Source organism: Triticum aestivum, chromosome 2B, assembly GCF_018294505.1.
Source record: "Triticum aestivum cultivar Chinese Spring chromosome 2B, IWGSC CS RefSeq v2.1, whole genome shotgun sequence".
NCBI classification, from domain to species: domain Eukaryota; kingdom Viridiplantae; phylum Streptophyta; class Magnoliopsida; order Poales; family Poaceae; genus Triticum; species Triticum aestivum.
The window spans coordinates 529,311,622-529,319,144 of NC_057798.1; positions in this window are offsets into that span (position 1 = coordinate 529,311,622).

Here is a 7,523-nt window from a genome sequence, read left to right on the forward strand (position 1 = left end):
GTCGGGCGTCTGAGCGACACCACATAAAGGGCTTTAAAAGAAATGCCACAGTCGGGCGTCTGAGCGACACCACATAAAGGGCTTTAAAAGAAATGCCACAGTCGGGCGTCTGAGCAACACCACATAAAGGGCTTTAAAAGAAATGCCACAGTCGAGCGTCTGAGCGACACCACATAAAGGGCTTTAAAATAAACAATCATAGTGAATATCCCGGAGGTAGAACCATCCCAGAGATACTTGGTAATAACAATAATATCACGGGTTAGTCAACAATAATAATAATCATAGATATCACAAGTCTCGAGTAGTAATTCCATTTTCTGGTTAACAGCTTCATCTCCGAAGACCGACACTAAGACCGACACTTGACCCATCCCAGACTGTAATCCTTAACCAAGGACACGGCTATTCGAATAGGTTTATTCTCTGCGGAGGGTGTACTCTTTACCCACGAGTAACGGATTTCTTTAGTCCACCGGGACTAATTCCGTCTACGGTCTTTTTGTTGAAAACACACCTAACTTGCACACACCAGCTTATCTCACACGTGTCTGGAATCACCCACGACACCCGTTAAGCAAACTCTAAGTGGGGAGGCTACAACCTCGCGTAGCATGGGATCAAATTTATATCGCGCGCTCTAAGGGGTGGCCTCCCCTCTCGGTCCCAACCGGAAACACCCATGCCCCCAGACCAGGTGGCCTGCCTACCAGCTACAACCGGTATCTTCCACCATGGCCTCTCTATACGGTGTGTGCTAGAAAGAGGTTGACAACTTACTGAACCGTACTCTACTTGCTGTAGAGACGAGTGGTAGTACGAAACAAGTATGGGGGTTACTGGAACAAGACTCGATCTACGGTCGACTCAGGAGGTTCAAGTATTCCCTGCATGATTTAGTATAACAAATATATTTCACTCAACAGAGTCACCTCTCATATCACCTTACCATGCCATACCAGACATAACCGTCCCGACGGAGACCGGTGACAAACTCATGCCTACCCAAGGCAGAGGTTTTCCCGGGTTCCTGCCGGTATGCATGCAAGACACATGAGGGTGATTATCATCACAAGTGTGTTCATTTCCAACAGCATGGAATCAATAACATGCACCCATGCATATGATCATATCACATGAAATAACAAGTCCTTCGAAATGCGGTGGTGTTATAAATGCATCAACGATCACACCAAAAATATTATGCCGGGATTCAGAATGCTTGCCTTCAATGTGTGGAAAGGCAGGGTGCTCTCCAAGCTTTTTGAAAGTTGCTTCTCTCTCCCAAAATCCTATTTGAAAATATATTTGAATTAACACACATTTCGAAAACAGAACAAAAAAAAGTTTGAAAAATTTTCAAATAAATCTTAAAATAAACTAGATCAAATTTGAGAGAGGTAGGAAAAAGAATCAACTCATTTGGACTTATATTTAAAAAGTTAGAGCCAGTCAAAAATTTGGTCAAAATCTGTTTTTAAATAAAACAGAAAAAGAAAACGTTTCGGAGGGGAATACGCTTTCGGAGCGGGGAAAGCGTACTAGGGATAATACGCCTTCACTTAATCTCACGTGGATAGCGCGGGGTGTCGCTGACAGTGGGCCCGCCTGGCCCACTGGTCATGTTTGACCAGTTGCCGCGCGTCGTCTCCCTCCTCTGTCCGAGCGGAGCGGGGCTCCGGCGATCGTCGTCGGCGTTTGGCTGCTCCTCGCGGGCTCCATAGGGTAGGGATGGATCCGCACGGCCGGGGCGGTTCTCCCGGTGGTCGTGGGGTTGTCGGAGGTGGAGGGAGCTGCCGGCGGCGAGCTCCGCGGCGGAGGAAAGCTTCGGTGGCGAAGTGACTTTGTGGCGGCGATGGTTCCCGATCAAAATCAAGTAGTGGGAAAGGTTCATGGGAGGATGAGGAAGTTCCTGGCGAAGAGAACGGAGAGGGGGAGGTACTGGAGGTGCCGGATTGGCCGGGGCGGTGGCGGCGGCAGGAGTTGCCGGAGATGAGGAAGGAGACCTCCCCGGGTCGAATGCGAGGCAGGGGAGCGCCATGGGGGTAGCATGAGGTCGCGTGCGTGCTCAGAGGGGCTCGGGGTGTCCATTTATAGCGCGCCAAGGTCGGTTCCGCGGCGGTGGGGATAAGCTCTCCGGCGAACCGTTTCTCTGTAGCTAGGGCGACATGGCGGCGACAAACGCTAGCGGACACCCGTGTGGATGAGCTCGGGCTGTTCCGGGGCCAGGTGGCGAGCGGGCGAGGCTTGGGTGGCGCTGCCCGTGGCAGAGGCGCACTGCCGACGCCGGAGTGCCGCCAAGAACGCCCTGGCGGCGGCGCTGTAGCGTGCCAGGGTGGTTTGGCGCGTTGCTGCGAGGCGGGGAGTGCGTGGCGAGGTGCTGCTGTGTGGGCCAAATCCAGGGGGCCAGCGTGTCGGCTCGGGCGCGGCATCGTGCAATATGCGCGCTCTGGGCGCGTCCAGTGCACGCACTGGGTGTGCTCGACGAAATGCCAGAGCATGCTACAGAGCTTGGTTGAGACTGGCAATTAACAGACCTAGGTTAGGAGAAACGGGGAGTCTAGTGGACATGCTGGTTTGATCAGAGGTGCAAGTTCACAGTGCAATGCCAAAACTCATGTCAAAACTGGTCATGCTCTCCAGGTGTTTGACAAAATGCCACATGCACTTAGGCAGGTCTTGGGGTGGCCAAAAACTCCAGATGGGGGTCTCTTTAGATGCAAAAGAGAGTGGTGAGGTTAGTTGGACAAAAGGGGAAACTTGCTAGTGCAAGTTTTACAAAACCACAATTCTGGACAGGAAATAAATAGCATTATTCCATGAACCAAAATTGATCTAAATGGTGCATGCTCCTGGACTTAAGGGTTTAACATGGGGGACTACAAGTAGGAGAAATAATTAAGGGTATAGGAGCAACTAAAATGGTGGTTGCTGTACAAATCCTCAAGTTGGTCCAGAATGGAAATGAGGTTGATTCACTCAATATTTTCAAAGAACAACCCTGGATTTTTGCACAAAGTGGAATAATATGTTCCTACTGACCTCCCCTAATTTTGGTAGGAGTATTAAAGAAATATTTAAATAGGTTGTAGTGCAAAATGCACTCTGGACCAGAGAAGAAAAATTGAGTGCAGGGCTCAAAATATTTCATGAATGAAATATATTTTTGCATCGTGATTTAAAAACATCACATGACATCTCCAAATTTTTATGGGAATTTTAAGTGAATCTATCAAATGGTTGTAGTTCAAATATGGGCAATTAACCTTGAAAAACCATTTTCAAGAAAATAAAGATCAAGCAACTTAATTATTTAATTAGTTATACTGATAAAAGTAAAGTTTTTCTTGAGAGGTTAAATAAGTCCAACAACATTTTTGAAAAGTTTTCTTTTTGGAAAAACTCATCATAACAGGGAAGGAAATGATTTAAAAATCAAAGTGGAGCTCAAAAATTCAAAGTTTTAAATCCTGGCAAAATTTTAATTTAATAAAACAAGGCCAAATTTTTGGGGTGTCACAATACTATCCCCCTTAAGAAAAATCTCGTCCTCGAGATTTGCTAAAAGTGGTGTTAAGAGAATATTTACGCAATAAAGACGTGGCTACAGTGAGAGGGCAATAAGTGGTGAAAAACCACAGTGTGAAAACTGGTGCCGCGTGGAAAAGTCCACGGTTCGTGACAAAAACGGGTGATTTCTATGCTGGATATAAATTTAGAATAACTTCTAAATTTAAATATACGCTGGTCGTACCCGAGAGCACAGTGCTCTCTCTGGCCGACAGGTGGACCCGGGGTCCACTGTCAGTCTCCTCTTCTTCTCCCTCTGACCCTTTCTTCTTCCTCTCTCCCGCGCGCTTTCTCCACCGGCGACGCCTAGTGTGTAGGGCATCTAGGTCGTACCGTGGTAGTGCGCGGCGTGCTAGCTGACGGTGCAGCGTGCACTCACCTCGCGGGCCAGCGTGCTGTCGGCACTGCTCGCGGATTCGACTCCGAACACCGGCGATCGGCGACGAGCGGCGTTGGTGGACTTCGCCCACCGTACACCGAGCTCGAGCTATAAAAACGGCTGGGGTGCCTCTCTTCTTCCTCACATCTGGCCTCACTTCTCCTCCTCCTTTCTCCATTACTGCTTACAGAAGCTCGGTCGAGGCTCTAATGGCGGAGGTGATGCCGGACTGGTTTGTGATCCTGATATGCGGAGGGCTGGCGACGCTGCTGGGGCTCTCTGTGCTCCTGTGCGCGATGATCTTCGACGAGTATCGCGATGCTGCGGCTCGGGTGTTGGCTTTCCGCGGTGATGGTGATCATGAGGAGTAGATGGAGGGTGCCGGGTGCTAACTGTTGTTAGGGGGGTGATTAGCTGGATGTAACACCGTTGCAAGGTTTTGCAAACAGTGTATATGTCCGAATGATTATGGTTGTGAGTCTGTTGCGTGGTGCTGTGTGAAATTAATTAATCCATGTCGTGAAGTGGCAGGTGTAGCAATTCAGGGAAAAGAAATCTCACTCCAGGATTTTGCGAGGGAAAAACATTTAATTTAAAGGAGCATAAACCACAACAAAAACTACACACATTAGTAGGATCCAAATAATTGACTCGTCGTACAAACTCAGGGTATTACGCATAAGTCACACACATAAATAAACGCTGCAAGGAACAAATACAATAGTGACGTCTAAAATGAAAACGGTAACTGGACGGAATCTTGATAAAATGTCTCTGGTAAAGGAATACACTCTTATTCTATTGGAGGAAGTGGATTGACCAGTCGATGTATGCGTCTCTCCGTGTCGGGTCTCAGTGGTCTGCCGATGGCGATCTGAGGATTTAAATCTGCAAGGCTCTGGAGATAATCCATCACTCGCTGGTTCAAATGCTCTTGAGCAATGATGTACTGGATAAGGTTGGCCAGGACTGGGTCTCTCTCAATACGTCCACCGGGAAAAGATGTTACTTCTCCGGGTGCTGCACGACTCGGAAAGTAATAATATCCTCGTTCGCGGGCATAGGGTACTGCGGATCAAAGACGAGCAATCGCTTCTTTCGCAGCAGCTTCTATGGCCAGGTGTGGGGTTGGCATGGATTTCCCCATGAAGGAAATTTCCGTTGGATCTTGGTTGGGGTCTATAGGAGGAATGTGTACTGCTGCCCAATATTCCGAGGTGGATGGGGTGATCCTCGATTTGAACAGCTCATACTGGGGTGGCTGGGTAGAACCCATGGTACTGCGGGTAAAATCCCACAATATTTTAACAAAGCTACTTGGGGTTGCATCTGGGGTTCTCAGACGAATGCTGGGGCTCGGCATGACAGGAAAAAGTGTGAGTGTTGTGCACAAAGTGAGGGTGGCTGGGTAAGGTCACAAGGTGGCCTTTATATAGCAATGGAGCCGGATCGTTTTTACCGTGGTGAAAGGTAATAAATTTGCCAGCTTAGCTCCAAAGGTCGAGTCAGTGTCAGGGATACACATATCTCATAAAGAGACGTGTTACTGTGGTTGTCGTCGGGTTGGTTTTGGTAGTTGTGCCCGGAAAAATATGCAGCTATGCGCTGACCAAATATGCAAGGCTACTATTAAAACAGAGGCACAACGACAGGCTGCGTTAAAATACACGGTCGCATGATTACAAAGCGAGGATACACTGAAACTCGGTGTTACTCATACGGCTTAGTCTACCTCGTTTATGTCTAAACGGGCGTGCCTGGTGGATGTCGAGGCTTCTCCACGTGTCTCTCTGCCGGGATTAGTCGGAGATGGCGGAGGAACTGCAGGGTCGGGGTAGTGAGAATGACCATTGCGGGGATTGTTGGCCACAACCCCGTTGGAGTGTGCTCCCAAAATGCGACGAAGCACCTCAGGGGTTATCGCAGCACCTTGGCCGATGGCTGGAGCAGATCTCGGAGTCTCGATCGGTTGTCCAAACAGCACGACTGGGTTGTCGGCGTTGGGCTCGTTTTCTTCTCTCGCCGGGGCTCGACGAACCAGCTCTCCACGAGCTGCAATCAGATCAATGGTGATCTGGTCGAACAGTGCCTCTAGTGCACTTACATAGCGCACTAGGTGCAACAATGCGGGGTCCGTCTCGTGATCTCCATTGGAAACATGGGGTGGTCTACCATACCCTTCACGTCTGGGGTAGTAGTGGAACGAGCGACAGTTAACTCTGGGCGACAAGTGCCTGAGATGAACTATAGCCTCTCGAGCGGCTAGCTGGTTGGCTTGTGGCTCAAAGGAAGTTGTTCTTCCGGTGAACCTGTAGGGGCGCTCGGGTGCTAGACCCCTACCGTAGATGTGCACAGTGGCCCAGAATTGATGGTCTTCACCGCTCATGGGTCCTTGATACACAACATATTCTGGTGGCTCCTCTAACGCATAGGCACGACGGGTGAGGTTTGCGAGGATGGTCACAAAACCTCCAAGGTTGGTTGCTGTGGTTTCGTTGTGCACGACAGGTCCAGGCATTATGGCTCGGTTTGAGGTAGCGGCTGTGTGTGCTGGTTTGGTGCTAGCGCGCCCTTTTTATAGGAAAAAGGGGACGGAATCTTCCTTCGCACGCTTGTGAGAAAGGACTATTTAGGGGCCGGTCACTGGCGCATGAGTGACAGGTTAGGTTGATAGGTTGGGCACCGACTGCCAAAAGTGTTGGGTCACTGCGTGGCTATCTTGCACGAGAAGCTTGGCTGGGGTTTGGTTAAGGTCTGGTGGGTTGGTTTGCCTAAGTTTATTGACCTAGCTAAGATAGGATTAGCCAATGGTCAGCCTGGCTCTGATACCAAGCCTGTCACAACCGGGTTTTCCGGGTAGTCAATTTCCAGAAAAGACCGTCGTGCTCATCAGCCCCAGGATTACTGTTAGCTGATGAGGCTCCATCTTGATACAGAAATTCCAAGCCGAAAACAAAATATGTAGTACAAGACCATTCTGGCCTGTGAGTACAATAAAGGGTTTCTAGTGGTTGATGGCGGAAGCGGTCTGTGGATCATCAGTGTCTATGGGACTCCAATTCCCACAGGAACAGCTGACCAGGTTAACTCCTATCTTCGCGAGGCTGCTATCTCCATTGCGTGGGTTTCGGGGCTGGCATCGCGTCGCTCCTCTCCGTGCAAGAAAATCTGGCCAAGACAATAGCCAGGGACAAGCCAGTGAGTACTTTGAATGTACTCGCAAACATTATGAACACAGGTACAATATAACAATGATGTGCTAAAAATATTTTATGCTCATGACTTCAGTCACAAAATATATTAAATCTCGGATGCGTGCAAGCATGTTATTTATAAAATTGCAATGACATAGTAGTATAAAAATTGTATGAAATAAATAACAAGCAATGCCACAGTCGGGCGTCTTAGTGACACCACACAAAGGGCTTTAAAAGAAATGCCACAGTCGGGCGTCTGAGCGACACCACATAAAGGGCTTTAAAAGAAATGCCACAGTCGGGCGTCTGAGCGACACCACATAAAGGGCTTTAAAAGAAATGCCACAGTCGGGCGTCTGAGCGACACCACATAAAGG